Consider the following 25185-nt stretch of genomic DNA (forward strand, 5'->3'; position numbering starts at 1 on the left):
TTTGATGATGTTTCTGAAACATTCACCAATCTCAGCCACCATCCAAAATTGATTCGTGATCTTGACTTTTTGAAGTTTTTTTTTTTTTCAAATTTTTCAAAATTTGGATTTTCAAATGGCCAATCAGGCAGATTTGATTAGAATCCCCTGGAGAACAAATGTGCAAAATTTGATGCTTGTATTATCATTTGCACGATTCCTCTCAAAAATTGCTGTTATCTGCCCCACTATTGCCCCATGTCTTACTTTTCTCAATTCCATTTTCTTGATTTACTCTTTGCTGTTCGTTGTCAATGTCATGTGCCATTGTAATTATTGATTGCAACTCTCATGCATGCAATGTTTTGTCATGTAAATTTTAAATCCCTAATATCGCATTGAATTATACATCGCTTACTAATGTCCTTGCAATTCATGGAAAAATACACTCTCTTCTAATGTCTTTATATGGCCTTGAGCACTTGACTTCAGAACTTAATCTAGTGTTTGTATAATTTCATTAATATTCTCAGCCAAGCACACAATCCAAAATCAAGATTGAGGAATGCAAAAATCATGGCACTCTGTTTGGAGGATGTTTCATTACACCTATACAGTAATGCCATATCCAGCACCACAATGTCAAAAGTTTATTGGTTTCCCTGGCAGGTGATTCATTCTGTTATGATTGAATTTTACGATATAAAAGCATTAAATAGCTTGAGTTGTATTGCAACCTGACCGACAACTTCATAATCCTACTGATTTTTTTTACAAGTTCGTTTTTATTTATTTGTTTTGGGGATGTTAAATCATCAGGTTTTTCTGTATTTTACTGCAGGAAAATGAACTGAATGTCAATTGTCCTGCTTTTGTTTTAACTAACCCAAGTAGTTTATCACATCCAAATTCCTCTCCTTCAAAAAATGACATGCTTCGAGTGACATTCCACTTGTGCGATGGCCAAACGATGTTTCGTGGAAAACATATATCAATTTTCACATACCAAAAATGAGTTAGTCCCTTTGAGAGACATCAACATTTTAGGTAGTCATTGTTGGGGGAGGAGAAGGGAAGTGGATGGTTAAGGCCTAAGTCACATTTGTCACGGCGGCCGTGGGGTCTACAAAATCTACGGCCACTAGCAATTATAGGGCGGCCGCAGTATTTCCACGGTCACACAATGTAGCAGTCACATATGTTTTTATTTTTTGGGGAGCCGCACGGCGTATTTATAAATTGTGGAGACCAAAACGTGGGGGTGCCGTATGGTCTTTGATTTGTTGTTGCACAGTGACCTTAGGGCGTTCCTGCGGCGGCCATAGAATTTTCAAGGCAGACGCAAGGTGCCCGCAAGGCGACCACAGCGGGGCCCTAAGGCGAACGTGTGGCCAGACGGACGGTAACGAGTGGGTTCTTTTTTTAATTTATTTTACCAGTTCTTTTGTTTCGGCTTGTCGAATTGCTACGGCGAACGTAGAAATGAAAAAAAGTTATAACTCCGCGCTATAATTCCACGGCGACCCCTACAGCCTGTAAAATATAGCCAAATGGTGTAGGGCCACCCTGAGGCCACCGCAGAAACTCTGCGGCCGCCGCACGTTTCTGTCAATTCAGAGGGTGTACGGCCACCGTATCCTCGCCGTATAGCAAATGTGACTTAGACCTAAGTGAAGTAATCTAAATTACAAAAGGGAGAGAAAGAGTAACTGTCACCATGTTGGAAGAAAAAAAAATGGATGGTCAGAAAATTGTAGAAGAGAAGGGAGGAAATGGAAAGGTGATTTGTAGATGATGGAGTAACAACAACAATGAACCAAACCCTTTACAAAGCATTGGTTCTACTGAGGAAGTCTCTTTGCAGGGGGAACAATATTCTGGATGGGTCGTCACCCTGACACAAGATAAGATAATTAGCGTACAGGAATTTGTAACTTGGACAGGTGCCAGCGATAACTTGACTCCCTATTCATAAAAGACTCCATAGGATTAAAGTCCACCAATTTGTACTCGCAGACAGGACACCCAAGTTAATGTCCATCGGAGGGATGGCACATGCATTGATTCCTCACTCTGCCTATGAAACAACATGATGAAGGTTTATAGCTCAGCTGGGATTCAAACCCAGGCTAGATATCTCAGAAGTGAGTGTGCATACCTCAAGCTATCCTTCCAGATTGAGATAGAGTACAAGTAGGGAAATTAATGGGAATATAGAAGGTAAGGAATGATATTTTATTCGGCAGACATCGCTATATTTTATCCGGCAGGACATGTCGCCAAAAATATCAAGAACCAGAATGCCTTGTTATTCTGGTTTGCTTTCTTGGTAGTTTTTTCAATGGCGAAACGATTTTTTTTTGACAGGGTCAAAGGCTCATATGGAAGAGCTGCAACAGAAAACACATAGAGTTTAGGGGATGGTAGACCACATAAAAAAAACAATATGGTCTTACAGAGGGGGTTACAAAGTGAAATGTATTCCAGAAGTTTGGGGGTGACCAGTGAGAGGTACAGGCTGTGATGAAGGGAGGAACAAACAACACCACCACCACCATTGGTTCAGCCATCAGGCCTGTCAGAGTGGAGGAGACATACAGAAAATTCTGGGACATCCTGTGAAAAATGTTTCTGTGAGATGATTGTAGGCCTTTGGTCAAACTTTGGGTATGCTTGTAGGCCTTTAGTCAAACTTTGGGTATGATTGTAGGCCTTTGGTCAAACTTTGGGTATTATTGTAGGCCTTTGATCAAACTTTGTGAGAGCAGCCTCGATGGACAGATCTGTGAAGTTGGAGTGCAGGTCTTTGATATTGGTTGACGAGAGTGTTATAGAGAGGGAAGGACACAGAGGAACACTGCTAGAGTTAAGCAGGGAGAGATTGAGCACTGAGCAGTGATTGTGTGAGGAGTGACTGAGGATTGACTTGGGGGGCAGTGACTATTTGAGCAGGGACTGGATGTTTTTTGGGGATTTGAGCTGGCCCTCACCACTGGTGTGATTACATTTTTGTTAACACAGTTGAGCAATGCGGAGTGAAGCATCTTGACCGAGTGTGAGCAAGGGTTGGTTGAGTGTGTGAAGTTGGCAAGGACTATATATATATATATATATATATATATATATATATATATATATATATATATATATATATATATATATATATATATATCTATATATATATATATATATATATATATATATACGAATCTGGAAATGTGAGATGGCTCTGCTATTGAGCTGGAAGCACAGATAGTGCAAGAAGTGTTGGAAGTAGGTGAAAGGAAGAGGACAAAAGGAATTGTGTGATAGAAAACAGGACTGAGGGTTGAGAGTATACAAGATATATCATAAATCTTTATATTTATAAATAAATAATGGACTCATGCCTTTAGTCTCTATCTGTCTGGACGACTCTGAAACACGGAAATGCTCCTCGGAAAGAAAAGAAAAAAAAAGAGCAAAAGTTGCTTGAAATTAATCGAAATCCATGGAAATATATAATTAAAAAAAATTAAATCACACAATAAAAACTGAACCTGTGTGGTGTATGTGCAACAGATCGCTGTCTCGATCGCTCCCGAATTATTTTTCCTTCGCTGTTGAGAAATATATAACCTCCCATTTTTTGAGGACTTTCAAGCACCACAAGAATAAATGACTTCCTTTTCTTTTTTTATATCGTGGTATTTTTCACCACAGGCTCGAAGGAATAATTATTAAGAGGAAGAGCACAAGTTGATTGTCCTTTTTCTCCTTGATAAAGAGAGTCCTGTGGAAGACTGAACAATTGAGTGTTGGTAAGGACATTAGAAGAAACCAGTGTTCGTAAGTAAGTAAAACAAAAGGATAGAACAGAGTAAAAAAAGAGTAAAGTCAAAATCTAGAACAACACTAGGTAGAGTGCTTACCTGCACAAGGTTGAACATTTTACGTTTGTTTACCACTGCTAGGCTGGATCTGCCACCTGATCTTAACCAAAATCTCATCAATTTGTCCTTGTAACACTTGAAATATGTTCACCAAGTTTCGTCCGAATCTGTCCATAACGTTTTGAGATATCGGGTTATGTATAGTTTTTGGCACTATCACTCAGTGATGAAGAATCACTTAAAAAACCTCGAGCATCCAGATCCGGATTCGGATCTTCACCAAAATTACAGAGCTATTTGCATTCTTCGATGAGAAACCAGAAACAGAATGTGACATTGGTTAATGTGGAGGCAATTACACGTGATTTATCTCTCAAAATTATCTGAGCTCTGATAACTTTTAAAGGCTCTACCAATACATAAAATAAACTCGAGGGGGAGCACTCGGTAGAGTGCAAAACCTCCGCCGCCAATACTTATGGGTCACTTAAGTGAACCTGATATCCTATTCATTGTAGGTCAAAACGGATCAGACTCTACTGAACCACGATTGAATAAACTAAACTAGATCGACGCGCATGTAGAAATGCCAAAAAAAAAAAATTGAAATTTTTTTGAAAAAAAAGTTGCAAAATTTCTGTTTTTTGGGGGGGTTGGAAATCACTTAAAATATGAAGAAATGCAAAAAAAAATTCAAATATTTTTCAAATAAAATCGAATTTTTTTTGAAAAAAAGTTGCAAAATTTTCTAAGTTTTTTTTTTTGGACCAAGTCCAAAATCTAATGGCATGCTCCTTGGATCATACCTAATCCCCCCACCAAGTTTCGTCGAAATCCGTCCAGGAGTTTTTCCGTAATACTGTTTACAAACAAACAAACAAACAAACAGACAGGGGTGAAAACAGTAACCTCCATCCATCTTCGATGGCGGAGGTTAACAATAAAAAAAGAGCAATCAGAGATTGCAGACCTTCACCAGGACTTGTTTTGTGTCGTGTTTGTGTCGTTTTGTGTCGTGTATTTTGTGTGGTGGTTGTGTATTGGTGTGTTACGTAATTAATGAGACGTAATTAGAACTGCCACTTTGTAATTGCTGGCAGTGATGAACGGGTACTAAGACGTCCCGCTTTCATGCAACCCCACTTTGATCAGACACCGACCCAGACCCATGACATTTCTTATTATTCAATTGAATTTAGAATGGGATTAAAATAAATTAAATTCAAATCAAATGGAAGCCAAAATCGGTACAGTGCTGCAATGGAGAAATCAGAAGGAACTCAAAGAAGCAAAAAGCAAGTATGAAATCATCAGGAGGAACCTGGATAGGATTTGAATTTCTGCTGCGAAACCTCTACCCTCAAACGCATCCAGGCACAGCCAAGTGAGCCTTATTCAAAAAAATAAATTAATAAAAAGATCCCACATCAAAAAACTTCAATAATTCTGGCTGCCCGACCATGCATCCAATCAAGTTGAAATTTAAAACATATTCCCCATCACTACTGGATCATAACTGTGAAGTATCACATTGATAGGATAAGCGGTTCCAGAGAAAACAGTATTTAATATTTTTTCAATCAAATATGCCTGTCAAACCATGTGACCTATCAATTATTCCTCAACAAACTTGTACACCCAAGGCTTGGGGAACATTTCTGTATAGTTTACACTCGATCTGTCCAGCCGTTCTGGAGAATATATTTTTATAGGTTTTAGGGTAAATCCAACATGGCTGCCAAAACATGTGACCTATGACATCATGTGTGAACGTTTTGTTCCTCATGGATAGGTGGTCATACTTATAAAGTTTTGCCTTGATCTGTTCATCCACTTCAGAGAAGAAGATTTTTGAAAGTTTAGAAAAAAAATCAAAAAACAATACAGCTGCTGAATGGCATGACAAATGACGTCAGCAACTTCGGGAGCAGAGTAGCTGTTTTTCAGTTGCATAGGGTAGTGATGTCACTCACTGAGGTGAGTCTTGGGCTTGGCTGGCTCTGGCTGACAATAACTGATGTGGGTCCCTTTTCCAGGGGAATGGATCCCCACTGCCTTGTGGTTGAAGCCTCTTTTGGCCAAGGCTATGAGAAGGATATCTGTCTGTTGAGACACCTCAATCTGTTGAACCACTTCAGAGAGGAAGATTTTTGAAGTTTTCAAAAACCCAAAACAACAATATGGCTGCCGAATCACGTGACCGATGGCATCTTCAAATTTTTTTTTTTCCTGTGGACCATATTATTTCGAGATGACCCTCAATTTTCTTATTGATCAGATGTAGCATTCTACATTTGCAATTATGACATCACAATGATGGCACTTATGATGTCATAAAAAACAATCACACCTCTTCCCCATGAGGAGTACTTGCCATGTGCCAAGTATAAATTTTATCCTTAGTGCGGTTTCAGATCTATAGAGGTCCAAAGTTTTTCGGTTTTCCAACATGGCTGCCACACCACGTGAGCGATGATGTCATAATTATCATTACAACATTTTACATGAGTAGCCGCTCCTTTCCTGAAAATTTCGTCTCAATCAGACAAGCGGTTGCAGAGAAAAACACTAAAGTTCTGTGTGGACAAACAAACAAACGGACAGACAAACAAACCCAAATGCGATATCCTCCAGTTTGGTGAAGGTAACTGGAACAATCAATCAAAGATTGCACACCCTCACCCAGACTTGTTTTGTGTGGTTTTATCAGATGTATTTAATAGACTCGCATTCTAAATGTACATTATTTGTAGATATCATCATGTTCTAATTGTACATACTTTATACATGTACTCACATTCTGATTGTACATACTTTGTGGACTTACTCATTCTCATTGGAGATATTTAAGAGGCACTCAGTTGAAAAAAAGAGAACGTGTACTACTGGCTACCACTAGGTGGGGTTTGTGGGCTACCACTATGTTCTGGGCGGACAAACAGACAGACAGATAGTCAAACAAACGGACCCAAATGCAATATTGGTGCCCTCTCCTTTGGCGAGGGTAATTAAGGAATGGGAGAGTGAAGAGTAACGGAGAACATGACCATGCAAAAATAGAAAATGAAACTCCAGTCTCAGGGATGAGGAAAATAACAGGACATGGATGGAACAAGGATTACATTCCATGAATCAGGCTGCCCAAGCTGCCAACATCCAGTGTTACCACTCCTCATTTTCATAAATGCCAAGGTGAGCCAATGAAAAAAAGCCAATAATTCACAAGGTTTCGGAAAAGCGATGATAAGAGAAAACCTATACGCAAAGAAAACCTATAGAAAACTAAGATGCCAAGGTGAACAACAAATAGCCAAGATCTTGTGAAAAGGCCAAGGAGTGGTCACACTGCCAACATCATATCAGTCAGTCGATTGAGTCAGGTCAATGAAACACTACTTGTACCATCCAGGAAGCTCAGCACCTTCGTGGCAGAAGAACTCCAAGAACCCTAATTACAGTCGGCCAATAATATTTGTTCGCTGAAGTCAACTTGAAGATGGCCAGGAAAATCATCCGAGCATATCTCTCTCTCGGTCTCTCTCTCGGTCTCTCTCTCTCTCTCTCTCTCTCTCTCTCTCTCTCTCTCTCTCTCTCTCTCTCTCTCTCTCTGTCTCTGTCTCTGTCTCTGTCTCTGTCTCTGTCTCTGTCTCTGTCTCTGTCTCTGTCTCTGTCTCTGTCTCTGTCTCTGTCTCTGTCTATCTCTATCTGTCTGTCTCTGTCTCTGACTATCTCTCTCTTTGTCTATATCTCTCTGTCTATATATATATATCTCTATATATATATATATCTCTATATATATATATATATCTCTATCTCTATCTCTATCTCTATCTCTATCTCTATCTCTATCTCTATCTCTATCTCTATCTCTATCTCTATCTCTATCTCTATCTCTATCTCTATCTCTCTCTCTCTCTCTCTCTCTCTCTCTCTCTCTCTCTCTCTCTCTCTCTCTCTCTCTCTCTCTCTCTCTCTCTCTCTCTCTCTCTCTCTCTCTCTCTCTCTCTCTCTCTCTCTCTCTCTCTCTCTCTCTCTCTCTCTCTCTCTCTCTCTCTCTCTCTCTCTCTCTCTCTCTCTCTCTCACACACACACACACACACACACACACACACACACACAGACACACACACACACACACACACACACACACACACACACACACACACACACACACACACGTTGGTGGTGGTGTGACAAGGACACCTCGTTTCTCTCTCTCCCTACCTTTTTTGACGATTCCACCGCCTGAACTTACCTGTGATGATTCATGTCCCTTCATTCCAAAGAGGAAAGATGTGAAGACCTCAAAAGATAACGGTGACAGCGACGGACATGAAAATGGAAGAGAGAGGCTGCAAAGCAAAACGCAGTGTAATTTGGAGAGGAGGCCCGTGCCGCACCGCCAACATGGGAACAGCACACCACACTCACAAAATGGAGAGGTGCAGTGCTCGAACAGATATCGCTGCAGGGAAAAGAAAGTGAGAGAGGTGCGCACGGCTTATTGCAGCAATATATATGGCCTCAAGCAAAGTTGTGAGGTTAGCATTTCTGTCAGGACGCTGAATGGTCCATGTGGTGGTACAAAGAAAGTGAGCGCAAGTGAGACCATCATGGCAGAGATACCACATGGTGCAAACGACCAAGGGAGTTCTGGGAGGCTTTAAATGAGTCTTTCAACACCATGAGGGAATGAGGAGTTCACAGTTGTGGCATCACAGAGGTGTTTCAGTACAGAGTCGAAAGTAAGATAGGCATGCACAGCTTATGTAACAGCAGGATATGCCACCCTGAGTGAAGGGGTGAGACCCAACATGTCGATTGGTACATTGAACGGTCCCGTATGGTGGCAGGAAGAAAGCAAGCATAAGCGGGACCATCATGACGGAAATACCGCATGGTGCGAAAGTCCGGGGGAGCTCCAGGGAGGCCTTGAGTGGTGCAATGGAAGTCCCGTGTGTGACACACGATGGGGTGGTTGTGTTGGAGAGTATTAAAAAAACACAACTCTAAACAAAGGTTCACAGGCACACAACAGAGAAAGTTCTGTGAAGTCGGTGTGGACACACCAGGCAGCTGGGGTGTGTCCTAAACTAAATGGCTACCCCTTCCCCAAACAGAGGCAGAGCTATGCATCAAGGTGCAAAGCCATGACGATGCTGCCTGTCTCAAAGATCAGGTCAGGTCAGGTATGGGAGCATGTGCCGGAGCAGCGCGTCGCTGCTGTCTCAAAGTGAGCAACAAACAAACCTCAATCCCAAAAACGACATCCGTATATGCACGACACCCAACGAGAACTCCAACACTCACACAACCAACACCTCATCATGCCCAACCTGGACATGAAACCAGCCGGTTTCGTGCCCAGGAAACATAAAAACAACAAGAAGCACGCACACGTGCTCACCCACATACATACAACACCAGATCACGTGTAAGTAAAAACAAAAAAAGAGCAGAGCACCCATCCAATGATAGGATTTGACATTTATTTTGCTTTTGCAAAATAAATAAAAAAAAGACAGCACTCCTCCATTTGACCTTGAGCACCCGCACGTGACCGGAAATGAGCAGTCGTATCGAAATAAAAACCGGACGCGTGCCGGGGCTCGGGATCTATTTGTGCCTGAGGAAGCCGGCTGTGAAGCTGGTGAAACATCGCCTGAGAACAGGTCTAATCTTGCTTTTTTGCTCAAATTAGCAGAGTCGATGTAGTTTTTTTTAATTTTGGTTTGAACGTTTGGTTTTTTTTACCCCAGTGTGTGCCCCAGTTAGAATAGGTACACCGTATCCCTGCGTGTCATAAGAGGCGACTAAAAGGGTTGGCATCAGGAAGGGCATCCGGCCACAAAAGGAAACCATGATGAGTACAATTTATGGGCAGGGTACAGCAGGAAGTACCCCGTGGGGGTCCTCACACCCTCTCGTTAAAACTCAAGGTGGGGAACCCGATCGAAGCAAGGGAGGAAATCTTTCCATTTATGACGACCAATCGTCTGATGCCCCACGTGGAGCTCGGTTTTCTGAGGTTTGGGACATGGAATGTAGGGACAATGACAGGGAGATCAGTAGAAGTGGTTGAAACATTGGCCAGAAGAAGAGTGGACATATGTTGTGTGCAGGAGACATGATGGAAGGGAAGTGGTGTGAGAATGGTGAAATGGTGAAGGGTCGGCAGGGATAGAAGTATAAGTTTATGTGGCAAGGGTGCCCGGAAGGCGTGCATGGAGTTGGTGTCATGTTTTCTGAGGAGGTTGTAGACAGTGTAGTGAGTCTCTCTTCTCCTCTCCTCTTCTCTTCTCTTCTCTTCTCTTCTCTTCTCTTCTCTTCTCTTCTCTTCTCTTCTCTTCTCTTCTCTTCTCTTCTCTTCTCTTCTCTTCTCTTCTCTTCTCTTCTCTTCTCTTCTCTTCTCTTCTCTTCTCCTCTCTCTCTCTCGTGCAGCCTGTGGCTGCTGGTTGCATCACTGGTTGGGACGCGGCTATGCCGCTGATGCAGTTCTCCCCTTACCAGTACACTGGTACTCATTTTTCCGACCTCGGAAGGATGACAGGCTGAGTCAACCTCCTGGTGTATATTAATTCAACGGCCGACGGGGCTTGAACTCAGGACCCAAGGATCCCAAGCCACCACCCTAACCATTAAGCCAACACCAGGCTTAGTGTAGTGAGTGTGACTAGAGTGAGTGAAAGGTTGATGATGGTGAGAATCGTTATCGCAAATCTCTTGGTGAACGTCATCTCGGGATTTGCCCCGCAGGTCGGTCGAAGCGATGAAGAGAAGAACATGTTCTGGTGTGCGATAGAGAAGTTGATGGAAAATGTGAAAGATGAGGAAGTTGTTCTGGTAGGAGGAGACTTGAATGGACATGTGGGAAGGAGTCCAGACGGTTTTGAGGGAGTCCATGGGGGTTATGGATATGGTGTGAGAAATGGAGAAGGTGAAAGGATCTTGGAGTTTGCTGATGGAGCTGATTAGTTGGTTTGTAATACTCAATTCCAGAAAGCGGATAATAAGCTTATTACATACACGTCAGGTGGGTTGACGACAACCATTGACTACCTGATGGTGCGTCGGTGAGATAGGGGAAACCTCCAGGACACAAAGGTGATTCCAGGGGAGGAGACTGTTTCACAGCACCACCTGGTTGTCTGTGATATAAGGGTGAAAGGTGCGAGGAGAATTCATCGGGCGAAGTACCAACCGAGGATGAAGGTGTGGAGGTTGAAAGAGGTGACATTGAAGGAAGCATTAAGAAAGAGGCTGAGTATGGTTGAGGATGATGTGGTTCAGCTTGAAATTTGTTTGATGTTAATGAAAGATAGTCTATTGGGAGCCATTGGTGAGGTATGTGGATGGACAAAAGGTGGGGTGATGAAGTTGGAAAGAAGATTGAAGAGAAGAGGAAGAAGTTCAAGGAATGGCAAAAGATGGTAGAAGAGGCAGCGAACTAAAGTTGTAAGGTAACCAAGAAGGCTGCAAAGAAAGAGGTAGCAAAGGCGCAGGAGGCCCATAGGAAAATGTTCGGAGAACGCTTGGATTCGGAGGAGGGTCAGAGAGCGGAATTCATGACTGGAAAGCAGATAGCGAGAGAGAGGTTTGATGTGATGGGGGTGAGTTGCTTGAAGGATGAAGTGGGACAAATCGTTGTGGACTCCGATGGAATTAAAGGAAGATGGAAGAGATATATGGAAAAGCTGTTGAATGTAGAAAATGAATGGGATAGCAACATCGAGAGTAACCCAGTTTTAGGACCAGCAGAGAAGATAACTGAGAAGGAAGTTGAGGAAGCTATAAGAGCAGTGAAGAGTAGAAAAGCAGGAGGGCTGGCGGGAGCTGTGGGAGATATGTTGAAGGCAGCGGGAAGTTGGGGTGTGAAGAGAATGACAGAGATCTGTAATCTGGTGGTGAAAGAAGGCCGCATTCCAGTGGATTGGGAACTGAGTACCCTCATCCCTCTGTCCAAGGGGAAAGGTGACCCTCTGGACTGTGGATCCTATAGAGCAATCAAGTTATTGGAGCATGGAATGAAGGTATTGGAAAGGGTGTTGGAGAAGAGGATAAGGAAGAAGGTAAAGATTGACGAAATGCAGTTTGGATTTATGCCAGGAAGAGGAACGACAGATGCAATTTTTATTGTAAGGCAGTTGCAGGAGAAGTACATGGAGAAGAGGAAGAAGTTGTTTTTTGGGTTTGTTGATCTGGAGAAAGCATTTGATAGGGTTCCACACGAAGTAATGACATGGGCATTGAGGAAGTTAGGAGTGGAGGAATGGTTGATCAGAGTAGTGATGGCCATGTACGAGAGAGCACGCACAGCTGTAAGGACGAAGAACGGAAACAGTGGTGAGTTTGAGGTGAGGGTAAGAGTGCACCAGGGGTCGGTACTAAGTCCACTTCTATTTGTAGTTGTGATGGAGGTGCTGGCTCGGAGGGTAAAGGAGGGTTTACTGTGGGAGCTGCTGTATGCAGATGATCTGGTGTTGATTGCAGAGAGTATGGATGGACTGAAGGAGAAGATGAACAAGTGGAAAGAATGTATGGAGGCAAAAGGTTTGAAGGTGAATATCGGAAAGACGAAGGTGATGGCAAGTGGTAAAGCATGTGGTGAGGTGGAAAGGACTGGGAAGTGGCCGTGTGCTGTGTGCAGGAAGGGTGTCGGAGTGAACTCCATTCAGTGTACAATGTGTGCTGAATGGGTTCATCGAAAATGTAGTGGGGTGAGAGGGTCATTAACCAGTGTGGCAGCTACATTCAAGTGTAAGGTGTACATAGAGGGAGCAGCAGATGAAGGAATTGTTGAGTTGGATCTTGGAGATGGTGTGAAGCTGGAAGGGATGAAAACATTTTGCTATCTCGGAGACATGCTGAATGGAGATGGTGGATCAGACTCTTCGACGGTTGCGAGAGTGAGATGTGCATGGAAGAAGTTTCGGGAACTGAGTGGCGTGCTGACGAAGAGGGGAGTGTCGTTCAAGCTGAAGGGAAAGGTGTATGCTACATGTGTGAGGAGTACGATGATTTATGGGAGTGAGACATGGGTACTGAACATGGAGCTGCAACAAAGGCTGGAAAGGGTGGAAATGCGAATGGTTTGGTGGATGTGTGGAGTATCGTTGAGAGAGAGGAAGACAAATGATGACTTGTGGAAGATGATGAGAATAGAGCCCGTGATGGATGTTTTGAAGAGAAACGGGTTGAGATGGTTGGGTCATGTGTTGAGGAAGGATGAAAGTGACTGTGTGAGAGGAGTGTTGGAAATGAGTGTGGTAGGAAGTAGAGGATGGGAAAGACCGAGTAAAACTTGGCTAAAGGTGGTGGAAGAAGAAATGTGGGCAAGGGGATTAAGAAGGGGGGATGCAGAAAATAGGATAAAGTGGAAAAGATTGTCATGGGGCCCGCAAGGCTAACCCCTACTTTAGCGGTCAGCGGTTGTGTGTTGTACTTTGGTACAGTATGTAGATGATTTGTTGATTTGCTCGACATCAGAGGATAATTGCAAAAAGGACACCTTCACCCTTTTAAGACCACTAGCTGCAAAAGGCCATAAGGTGCCAAAGGCCAAATTACAACTGTGCGAGACCCATGTAACATACCTAGGACATGTATTGAGTGGATCCTCAAGAAGATTGTTAGATGACAGGAGCAGGCTATTCTGAATGTTCCAAAACCCAAAACAAAGAAAGAAATGAGACGTTTCTGGAGAATGGCTGGATATTGTAGACAATGAGTACCTGATTATGCAGTACTTGGGAGACCACTGTTAAGGCCCAGTCACACCTCGAGGTTTTAGCCAGCAATGGCAACGTATCAAAATGTATGCAAAAACGCTGGCTTACGTTGAACTTTAGATGTTTTTTTTTTAAGATTCGGACGTATTCATAAGGAGTTGGTCGTATGCATAACATATTAGTTACAGACACAGAACATTTCGTTGTCTAATAGGTAACTTATACCAACGAATGCTTAGCCTGTTGTCAGCGTTAACAACCTATGCCCAATGATAGTCTAACTTATGCAGAGCACGCTGCACGTATCGCCGACGATCACGTGGCGTAGCCTCTTAAAAGGCTGCCGCACAACGACTCAAATCATAACCGCCGGAGAAATGGAAGAGTCAACATCGCATTCTCACCTTGGCGATCTTGCCAGCGTATGCCGCCCTCTGAAAAATGCTGGCGCACGTCAAATACAGTATGGGTAAGTATGGTATACGTGAATAAAATGCTAAAGTACGCTATCATACGTCGTATGAGGAACGTCGTAGTAAGTGGAGTACGTCTTGTAATTTTAAACGTGTTAAAAATTTTAGGACGTACTTGCCGTATGCCTCACACGTTCCGCGTGCGATGGGAATAAGTTGTACGCACGATATGCGAACGTTGGCACACGTCGACAAAAGTTACTTGTAAGCTACTCATAAGTCGAAACACATCGAGCTAATGTCTAGTGCACCCGAAAGTTATTTCTAACTTATGAGTAACGTGGTTTGAACCAATTCCTTAAGTATTTCCAACGCACATTGAGGTATATAGACATATTTGATTGACGTCTTCCAGACGACCAAAGAACTAAATGAACGTGTTTCTAACTTACAACTACCATATAATGGCGTATTGGCAGCGTTTAGGGGAATTGGTATATAAAAATGGGCTTCACAAGAGGAACCCGTCAGTGTTGCAGACTCCATGGATTTTTTTTTCTTCGGTATGACAGTGATGTTGACACTTCGATTTCTAGTGCGGTTATGATTGAAATCGTTGAGCGGCAGCCTATTAACTATATTATATTATAACCGCACTAGATATCAAAGTGTCAACATCACCATCATAGCGAAGAAAAAAAAAAAAACAAACAAAAAAAAAACCATGAAGTCTGGAACACTGACGCTAACCATTACCTCAACGTGTTTCGACTTATGAGTAACTTACAAGCAAGGAGTGTCGAAGTGTCTCAACGATCGCGTAGCGTGTTAACAACATGTCACTCATAGGTTATAAATAAGTATCAGGTACGCTAAACATTACCCCGACGTCTTTCTGCCTATGAGTAACTTAAAAGTAATGTGTGTTGACGTGTGTCAACGATCGCACAACATGCCTACAACACGTTACTCATAGGTTATAAATATGTTTCAGGAACGCTAAACATTACATCGACGTGTTTCGATTTATGAGTAACTTACAAGTCACGTGTGTCGACGTGTCAACGATCGCATAACGCACCTAAAACTTATGGCCAGCGGAGCGGAACTTGTGAGTCATACGCTGGCATAAGTCGTAAAATTTCAAGCATGCTAAAATTTGAGGACAACCGCAAAGTCCAACGATGAAAGCCAGCGTACTACGACGTATGGCAGTGTTTTTTAGCGTGCTCTCAATGTTTCCAAAACTTACCCATAACGTATTCAACGTGTGCCAGCGTTTTAGACAATTTTTTCAAAAATCGGCATAAGCTGGCTAAAATGTCAACATGTGACTGGGCCTTTAGACAGGATGCTGGACAAAGCACTGGAGCCAGTGGAGTGGACACAGCAGGGAAAATACAATTTTAGCAAGGTCAAGACAGCTCTGACGACACCAGCCTTGGGTTTGCCGGATTATGACAAGACGTTTTATTTATATACCCATGAGAGAGATGGATTTGCACAGGCAGTACTGACACAGCAGCACGGTGACAAAATGCGCCCATTAGCATATTACAGCACAAAACTAGACCCTGTGGCACAAGGATTTTCACCATGTTTGTGGGCAAGTAGCTGCTGCCTCATACGCTGTACAGACTACAAGTCAAATTGTGATGACATCACCTTTAGTACTGTGAGTACCACACTGTGTAAGTTCTGTATTACCGAAAGCAAAATCACAACACCTATCAGCAGTAAGAGCAATGACATATAACCTCGTGTTAATTCAAGCAAAGAATGTGATAATCGAAAGATGTCCGACACTGAACATAGCATCCTCAATGCCAGTTGCTGATCATGGGGAGGAACATAACTGCGAGGAAGTAATGACAAAAAACGCTCCTTCCCAGCAGACTTAAAGGACATCCGGCTGCAAAACCCTGGAATGATAGTTTTTGTGGATGGCTCATCAACAAAAGCAACAGACGGGTCATTATTGTCAGGATATGCAGTGTGCTCTGAAAGTGACATCTTGGAAAGTGGTAAGCTACCTCGACATTATTCCACACAACAGGCAGAACTATGTTCGCTAATTGCAGCATGCAACCGAGCCAAGACTAGAAGCACAACAATATATACAGATTCCCAAAATGCATACGGGGTGGCACACGATATAGGGGCACTGTGGAAAATAAGGGGGTATATAACATCACAAGGCACACCAGTCAAAAATGGTAAGTTGATAGCAGAACTGTTAGAAGCTATTCACTTACCGAAACAAATAGCAATAGTAAAATGCCAAGCACATTCAAACCAAAGAGATATGGTCTCAAAAGGAAATGCTTTCTCTGATTGAGCAGAAAAATCACAACAAATAATAAATATGCTCGTCGAAGAGAAAAATGAAGAAAAGGCGCCAACTATTGATGACATTGCAGCACTACAGGAGGCAGCTGAAGCAAGTGAAAAAAACAAAGTGGGAGAAAACAGGTTGCTGTTATAACAGAAATAAAACTTTGGGTCTCAGAGGAGGGTAAGGTGGTTGCCCCAAAGGAGCTTTTACCATGGCTTGCTCGTTTGGCTCACGGAAGTGGCCACATGAGCAAACGGGGGATGCAGAAGGAGGTGCTACGAACATGGCATGCTCCAGGATTTGCAGGCACGGCAGAAATCTTTTGGAAAGCTGTGCGTATTGTCAACATCATAATGTTGGTGAAGTGTCTAAACAAGAGGAAGGAGCTCAACCTCTATCCTGGGGACCTTTGGTCCACATTCAAATGGACTTCGTAACCATGCCAAAATTCTGTAATTACCGCTACATTTTGGTAGTGGTCGATATGTTCACCAAACAGATTGAGGCATATCCATGCAGAACATGTGATGCAAGGACAGTGGCAAAGCTTTTGCTCAAAGAGTACATTTGCAGGTATGGGATACCTGACGAAATATCCAGTGATAAAGGATGACATTTTATATCGGATACTAACAAGGAAATCTGCAGAGCTTTGGAAATCAAACAATGCTTCCACTGTCCGTATCATCCTGAGTCAGCAGGGAAAGTAGAACACTAGAATTGCATACTTAACAAGGACAAATGTGTCCAAGAGCAACATCCTAAAGGTTTTGTCGGCTAAAAAACAAACAAACAAAAAACAACAACAACAACAACTTCCGATATTTCGTCACGTGCTTTGATTAAGCCAATAGCGAGACCCGTCATAGTGTATTTACGTATTTACGAAATATCGTGTATTTACAAAATAAATAATGTATTTACGAAATTACAATGTCTTAAACGGAATAATCTTTAAATAGTAAGGTGAACTTTTCAAAACTTTAAAGCAAATGTCGAAATATATTTAAAAGTTCATGATAGACACTCTCAAAAGGCACCCTTAATGCGAGGATGTGTACAAGTGCTTAATATTTAAGGAGATCCGGATCGTGTATATAAAGGAGCCAAGTCCTAATATAAAGGTTTTGTAAGAAGAAGAAGAAGAAGAAGAAGAAGAAGAAGAAGAAGAAGAAGAAGAAGAAGAAGAATGCCAAGAAGCTCTCTGAGAGCAGCGTTCGCTACGCGAAATGCTGCTAAAAACAAACTTGCCAAAATATGAGATGAAACGGGTTTGAAATGGCCAGACGCTATTCCTCTGGCACTGATGTCAATGAGGTCAACGGTAAACAGGTGCAGCGGATTATCCCCACATGAAATACTAATGGGGAGACTGATGCGAGTACCAGTAACTGCCCCATTAACCCTGAAACAGATGGACATACACATGATGGATGAGAAAATGATCAACTTTTGTGTTGCCTTAACAAAGGTTGTCAAAGAATTCTACTCGCAGGTCAAACAAGCGCTACCAGAACCAGCTGCGGAGGAACATCACTGCATCCAGCCGGGTGACTTGGTGTACATCAAGGTGTTCAAGCGGAAAATGCACTGAAGGCACGTTGGACCGGATCCCACCAGGTATTATTGGTCACCAACACAGCTGTAAAGTGCAAAGGTAAACAATCATAGACTCGCGCATCTCACTGCAAAAGAGCATACAGCAAGCCAGAAAGAGAAGAAAGCAAATCCGCAAGTGGGAATAACGTTACCAGGGGTTCATGACATATATAGCAGTGCTTTTGATTAGCACGTGCATAATGGTGACAATATGGATGATAACAGGCAGTGAGGGCATTATGGGAATGCCATGGAGAGCAGTATGCTTGGTAGGTCGAGAGTAGTGGAACCAAAGAATGGGTTGTGACTGGGAACACACGGCAAAAGAAGGTAAACATCGGGATCACCTGCATGAGAAAGGCATTTATGGGACAAGCACTTATTTGTCCGTTCCATATAATTATGCACTCTGTGTCACACGGGATGAAGGGGACATAGACACTGTATGCCTGAAACAAGGCACAGTGTTACATGAAGGGATAACTGGACATCCATTGAACCCTTTTTTAGCAATATCTTCACAACATGGTAAAAGTATGAACAAAAGCAAGTGTTGGGTTTGCTTACAGCTCCCCCACTCATCCAAACATGGACTGCCCCTTTTGGCAGTCCTATTTTCAGGGGAAGATATATGTGGGTACCTGGTTCATAGACAGACTGACCCAGTCCTAACTAGAATGGAAGGGAAAGTAAGGGAAGAAAGGGTGAGAGTACGAGAGATAACAAGTAATTGGGAAAAGGGGGGATACAAATGTACTGACTATTGGCAGTGGTACTATCCTAAGTATCGGGTGAAATGTATTTTCCGATACACAGGGGAAAAAGATGACCACACTCCAAGATGTAGGACAGATTATGCCTCACTAACTAAGGGGGAAGGATTGGAGAAATACCCTCCGCATTTTGAGGTGATAAATAGAGAAGTAGGAATAGTTTGCCTCGTACATTGAAAAGGAAATGGACCTTACTTGGGTATCTCCACATGCCAATACTATGCCAAAGAAGGGGAAGAAAAAGTAACCATTAAGGGACGAATTAATGTGACAAGAATAGATATAAGGATACGAATGAATAATCTTGTGGCATCCCAGGCACCATTAAACAGTACATATTTTGCATGTGGGCATAGGGCATATTCGTGGTTACCAGAAGGGTGGACAGGATCTTGTTATCTAGGATATGTAATACCCCAAATTCGTATTCTTGATCAATCACCTTTCATGTTAAAGAATATACGAAAAAGATCTATTTCAGAAACTGAAAAACTTTTCATGATAGCCTTTCCATTTTATGGCATTGGGAAAGCTGCTAGATAAATTAACTTGGCAGCCTCTCCAGAGAAGCTTGAAAATGAAACTGCTGAGGGTTTTACCAAAGTAAACGCTGAAATGGTTACAATATGGAGAGTAGTCATACAGAATCATATCGCACTTGATGTCCTATTGGCTGCACAGGGAGGTACATGTGCAGTAACAGGGTCAGAATGTTGTACCTATATCCCCGATAACTCAGAAGAAATTAACACTCTGGTGGGAAGATTAAAGCAGAAGGCACCAAATATCATGATTATAATAAGGGATGGAACTTCGGGTCATGGTTGGAAAAGATGTTTGGTGGATGGGGAGCATGGATACTCCACATATTGTTCGTTGGACTTATGATGTTCATTGCTATTGTTGTCATCATAGCATGCATAAGAGCAATAATCGGTGTGCATGAGAAAATTTGCCACAGTAACAACAATGTTGGCACATGCAATTTCCCTGGACCAAACATCTCCGAGCAACTATGGCGATACTGAAGATCCAGAAGATCCAGAAAATCCGGAAAATTAAGAACCTCGTATAAAATTGAGTTGAGACACTGTGACGGTGGAGTCCTAAGGAAAATATGAAAGTACAGACACTCATGCCTTTGGGACTGACAAAAACCCTTATGAAAGATTTCAACAATTATTGCTAAAGAACCAAAAGCAGATGGATGATTGTGATGAAGAGATATGAAATGATAGAGATACCTTTAAAATTTCAGGGGAAAAATAATTTGAATGGCTTGCTCAAATTAAATCTGATTAGTATAATTGAAAAAGGCAATTGCCTATTGGATATATATATATATATATATATATATATATATATATATATATATATATATATATATATATATATATATATATATATATATATATATATATATATATATTCCGTTGTTCTGTTGTTGCCGATGTTGAACTTTCCTGGGTCAGATTGCGGTAGTGTGTGATGGGATGGTGCTGAGGTGTCGTCTACCAGACGGCGGTCTCCTTGGGATAACGTGAGTTGGTCCCTTTGGGTGGGTGCCTGTAATGTCTTATCCCTGAGAGAGAGGATGATCACCTGTCTCTGTTATCATCTGATCTCAAGCATTTGAACATCGGTATTGCAGCACTCTCTGAGGTTCTGAGACCGGTTAGTGGCACTATCATGGTGGGTGGTTACACCTACCATTGGTCTGCTCTCTCTGATGGTTATGATGCCCAAGGAGTTGCTGCAGCTATATCCATGAAGCTGACTCCAATGATAATTGAGGAAACACTGGTCAACGAGCATGTTATGAGACAAAGGATTCATCGCTCCTTGGGGTCGTTTCCATGGTCTGTATATTCTCCGACTGAGGAGAGTGATCTCACCGTGAAGGACGTTTTCTATGCCACGCTCGAGTCTGTGGTTGATACTCTTCTGTATCTCAGGTGAGATTTTCTTCTTGTCTTGGGGAAATTCAATGCATTGACTGGAGAGGGATGTTTCTGAGACATGGGTTGGTCCCCATGGGGCTGGAACGGTGACCGTGAATAGCACCAAGTTCCTTGACTTTGTAAGAAGTCATGGACTTAGGGTGGCTGGTTCATGGTTTCAGCGTCCACAGGCTCTTCGCTGGACTTGGTATTCCAACACTGTCGGTGTGGCAATGGAGATTGACCATGTGTTCATTGATGGACACTGGAGGATTATCCAAAACTGCAGGGTCTACTGGAGTGCTCAGTTCCTCCATACCGACCACAAGCTTGTGGTAGCAACTCTGAAGTTGCAGTTTAAATCCGGGAGAATAGTACCATCCCAGCCTAGGCTGGGTGTTGGCAAGCTCAAAGATGAGAGGGTCGCTGAGGAGTTTGTGAACAGGCTGAGTGGGGATTTGTGGGGGTCTGGGTGCATTGGGGAATCTGATGAGTTGTAGAGTACCTTCTAGACCATCATCGTTGATGTTGCCGGTGGATGTCTTGGAAACTACTGTAGGGCGAAGAAGAATTTTGTGTCTCAAGGGACACTGGATACCATTGACCAGAGTTGTAGGGCGAGGCTTGATGGCAGAGCTGAGCTGTTCAGGGAGTTGAGGCGTAAAACTGTACATCTGCTAAGGGTGGACAAGGAGGCGTATATGCAAGGAATCTCTGAGGGCATAGAGTATCACCTGTGGTCAAGAGATTCTCGTCCTGCTTACAGGGGAATTTGTGCATTTCGTTTCTCCAAGCCTGTCTCTCTGTATACTGTAGTTAGAGTGGAGGGTGGTGGGCTCTTGAAAGAGAATTCGAAGTGAAGGCCCGCTGGGCCAGTTACGTTGAGCAGCTGTACCAGGCTGATCCAACAGCTGTTGAGTTGGATGTCAGGGGTGTGTCTATCGCTATTACTGACCCTCCAATCAACTGCGATCCACCTTTGTTAGTGGAAACACAGGCTGTGATGAACCTGTTGAAATGGGGTAAAGCTCCTGGGATCTTTGGCAACCATATTGAACTTCTTACGGCTGGTGGAAATGCTGTACTCATCTCAATTCATGCAGTTGTTTGCTCTGCCTGGAACACAGGCATCATCACAACTGACTGACAGAGGTGCCTTGTTTTCCCTCTCTGGAAAGGGAAAGGTGATCGCCAGGACTGCAACAACTACCGAGGGGTAATGCTGCTCTCAGTGCTGGGCAAGATCTTCGCTGAGATAATTATTGATAGGGTTCGCCACCATCTGCTTGAGCACCAATGCCCAGAACAGTCAGGCTTTACACCAAAGAGGTCAACGATTGACCGTATCCTTGCCCTTTGTGTCTTCACCGAATGCAGATGAGACTTTCGGCAAGGGCTGCTTGCAGCCTATGTTGATCTCTGCAAAGCATTCGATTCAGTGAATCGGGATGCCCTTTGGAGGATTCTTGGTCTTCATGGTGTGCCACCAAAACTGATCAATCTGATGTCTGAGCTATACTCTGGTATGCATAGTGCTGTGAGATGTGGTGATACCATCTCTGACTTATTTCCAGTTGTTACTGGAGTTCGTCGTGAGTGTGTCCTGGCCCACACACTTGTCAGCTCTTGCATAGACTTGATTCTGGGGAGGATGTCGGAGAGATCATGCTGTGGTGCATCATTTGGGAATGTGAAGATCTCTGATCTTGATTTCACAGATGATGCAGTGATCTTTGCAGAGATTCTAGATATCCTTTTGGGGGCCCTCGAGGTGCTGAGTGAGGAGTCAGAGTCGCTGTGATTGCACTTTTCCTGGGTCAAAACTAAGATCCATGCTTTGAATGACATTTTGGATGCTGCTATCTTGTCTGTACCTGTTTGTGGTGACGATGTTGAGGTCATGGAGAGATTCCCTTACCATGGCAGAAATATTCGTGTCTTTGTTGGCTGTGAGCTAGAGGTCAGTAGATGTATGGGTCAGGCCTGGGGAGTCATGGATTCACTGGATCTTGGGGTCTGGCACTGTCAGTACCTGTGCAGGACAAAAGTCCGAGTCTTCAGGTCCTCAGTGCTTCCAGTCTTGCTCTAGGGATGTGAGACTTGGACTCTGACCAGGGATCTGAGACGGAGGCTTAATTCCTTTGGTACCATGTCTCTTTGGAAAATCCTTGGCTATCGCTGGTTGGACTTTGTGTCCAACGAATGGTTGCTGAGAGGGAACAAAATGAGATTGTTTACCTGCATCATCCGTGAGCATCAGCTGCAGCTGTATAGACATGTGGTTCATTTTACTGACGCTGACCCTGCTTACCAGATTCTCTCAGTGAGGGAGCCTCCTTAGTGGAGGATGCCCATGGGCCGACCACGTGCCTCGTGGTTGCAGCAGGTTGATCAGCATCTCAATGAGATGGGGAAGGGCCAGGCGTCTGCCTGGGGGATGGCCAGACGGAGGCCCTGGAGTACCGTCGGAAAGTGGACGCAGAAACCCGCTGCTCAGGTGCATGCTCCCACACCGGACCTGGTCTTCAGGGTCTTTGGGGTCTTTTAGGTCCTCGGGGTCGTTTCAGTCTTTTTGAATCCTCGGGAAGTGGGAGGGGTGGGCAATGGGGGGAGGGTGGGGCGGGGGGTTGGGTCCTCTGGGCACTTTAGGTGAAGTATTTCAGATTACAATTGGGGGTGACGTCATGTCAGCTGTCCATTCAATGGGTGAATAGTCCATATCCATCCATACATACATACATACAGTATATCCAATCACACAGACTTGCTCCATTATGTGTGTATGTATATATATATATATGTATATATATATATATATATATATATATATATATATATATATATATATATTGTGTGATGTGCACACATATTACATGTGACATATAATATCCACATATTATACGTAACATTATATACACATTGGTATGTGACCATATTATACACATTATATAGACACATATTAGACATGACATGATGCATATTATATGCGATATATTATACATATTGTGTCTTTACATCTTTTACATGACATTATGCATGTGATGTAGACATATATTATATGTGACCTTATACATATTATATACACATATACGTGAAAAATTATATTCACACATATTGATATGTGATCAAACACATATTATACGTGACAATATACAAGTTATATGCACACATATTGCACATGACATATTGTACATATATATATATATATATATATATATATATATATATATATATATATATATATATATATATATATATATATATATATATATTGTTGTGGTTACCAGATTCGCAAACCACCATTCAGGTCCCTTAGGTGAGGTATCTCGGCAAGTATATGTGTAGTTAGGCCCAAACCCGTTGTCTAGTGGGAATACATGTCATTTATGCGAGCTGCGACTCTTCAGGATAGCCGTTTTTCTTTTACTATCTTTATTTTGGACCAACCGCCATGATTACCACCACAACCACAACATCAACCACCAACCACAACGCCGCTTCACCACAACCGCCACGACCTTCCCGTCACACCTCGCAACCGTAGCATCGCCACCGTTCTTGCCCCGCTGTGGGTACCGGTGTTGGACTCTTGCAGGGCGCGCGTCGAACAGCGTGTACAAAATCACGGATTTTGTGCTTCAAAAACGGATCAAAAACGACACACGCCCACTTTTTGCCGTCCAATCGGTGAGCGAGGGGCGATTTGGCCCCGCCTCCAGGACGATCGATATATGCAAATTTGTGGATCAAAAAGCCTTCACGCCCACTTTTTCTCGGGCCAATGGGGAGCGAGGTGAAAGGTCAAAGGGAGGGGGTCGAAGGCAAAGCTACGGGGGGATAAAAGGACCGTGTTCGTCAGTCAGAAGAGAAGAGTCGAGTGGAGGGTCGGAGAGTCCAAGGGGAGAGTCCAAAGGAGAGTCCAACGAGGAGAGTCCAAAGAAGAGTCCAGAGTCGGAGAGTCCAGAGGCGGAGAGGCGGCAGCGGCGAAGGCAGACGAGGGGGTGCTCGCGTCGGTGCCGGGAGCTGCACGCCCGAGGGAGGCCTGCAGCGCGACCTGGCCGAGGTGGAGACGCACACCAGGGATAATAAAGATCCTCTATACCCCGAGCATCAGCAACCCCCTCCTGTTTCCCCCCGCGCTGAGATAGTGCGACCAAGGGGGCCCCTTTCCCACCCCCTGCCAGACACTGTCCGCGAGGCCCGCGGAGTGAGGCGCCATCGCCGCTCCGCGTCTCATCACCAGACGGGTAGGCGCGACCCGGTCTCGGCCTCAGGCCCGCCTCATCCTTGAGGGTATTCTTTCCTTGGTTTTGGGTATGTGTTGTCGGCGCCGTCTGTGAAGTAGAATTGTATAAGTGTTGCCGTGTGCTCGGTAGTCGGTATTAGCTCTGCATTGTCTTCGCTTTTATATTTGCTTTTTGTGTAAATGGAATTGTGTTTTCTTTTTTTTGTGTGCTTTTGGTGGAATTGAATATGTGTGCTTCCCGTGTGCCGCGAATAAATGTGCTTTATTATTGAACTGTTCTCCCGCTTCGCTTCGTCTTTT

The 25185-nt window shown here is 43.4% G+C and overlaps 1 protein-coding gene across 6 annotated transcripts in view; it reads right to left on the reverse strand.

The window, feature by feature from the left end:
• The window catches only part of LOC147035132 (ADP-ribosylation factor GTPase-activating protein 1-like), a 259117-nt gene that overhangs the window by 10896 nt on the left and 223036 nt on the right, over positions 1 to 25185 (reverse strand). Inside the window, exons 7-9 of one of the 6 annotated variants that reach the window (XR_015061436.1) lie at positions 18079 to 18233; positions 17839 to 17969; positions 17193 to 17732 (exon numbers count right to left, since the gene is read on the reverse strand). The exons of the other annotated variants lie outside the window; for them this stretch is intronic. The gene's annotated coding sequence lies outside the window, so the exon portion shown is untranslated. Of the gene's footprint in view, positions 1 to 17192; positions 17733 to 17838; positions 17970 to 18078; positions 18234 to 25185 lie in introns of those variants that run through there. 6 annotated transcript variants of the gene reach the window in all.

The sequence above is a fragment of the Eptatretus burgeri genome, chromosome 1 (assembly GCF_056783735.1).
Source record: "Eptatretus burgeri isolate ZD-2024b chromosome 1, Ebu_testis_v1, whole genome shotgun sequence".
Classification (NCBI taxonomy): Eukaryota; Metazoa; Chordata; class Myxini; order Myxiniformes; family Myxinidae; genus Eptatretus; species Eptatretus burgeri.